A 214-nucleotide genomic window follows, 5' to 3' on the forward strand; every position below is an offset into this window, starting at 1 on the left:
AACACACAAACACACACAAACACTACGTGTATACAAGGCTGTTAAGCAGTGTTTTTGATTAGGAGAGCATGACATATACTAGGTAAGTCAGTACAGGTTAGCAGACTCACTTTACTTTTGCTTAACCTATGTGACTGATAAGTAGAGGGATGTACAGTAGGCTGAACATCATCAACCTTTGAAGACTAAAATATATAATATATTCTATATATAT

The 214-nt window shown here is 34.6% G+C and overlaps 1 protein-coding gene across 1 annotated transcript in view; it reads right to left on the minus strand.

Moving 5' to 3' along the window:
* Positions 1 to 214, minus strand: part of myrip (myosin VIIA and Rab interacting protein) — a 35,010-nt gene that overhangs the window by 3,498 nt on the left and 31,298 nt on the right. The window lies entirely within an intron of this gene.

This window comes from Morone saxatilis, unplaced genomic scaffold, assembly GCF_004916995.1.
Source record: "Morone saxatilis isolate NCDOM2014 unplaced genomic scaffold, NCSU_SB_2.0 Contig0, whole genome shotgun sequence".
Taxonomy (NCBI): Eukaryota; Metazoa; Chordata; class Actinopteri; family Moronidae; genus Morone; species Morone saxatilis.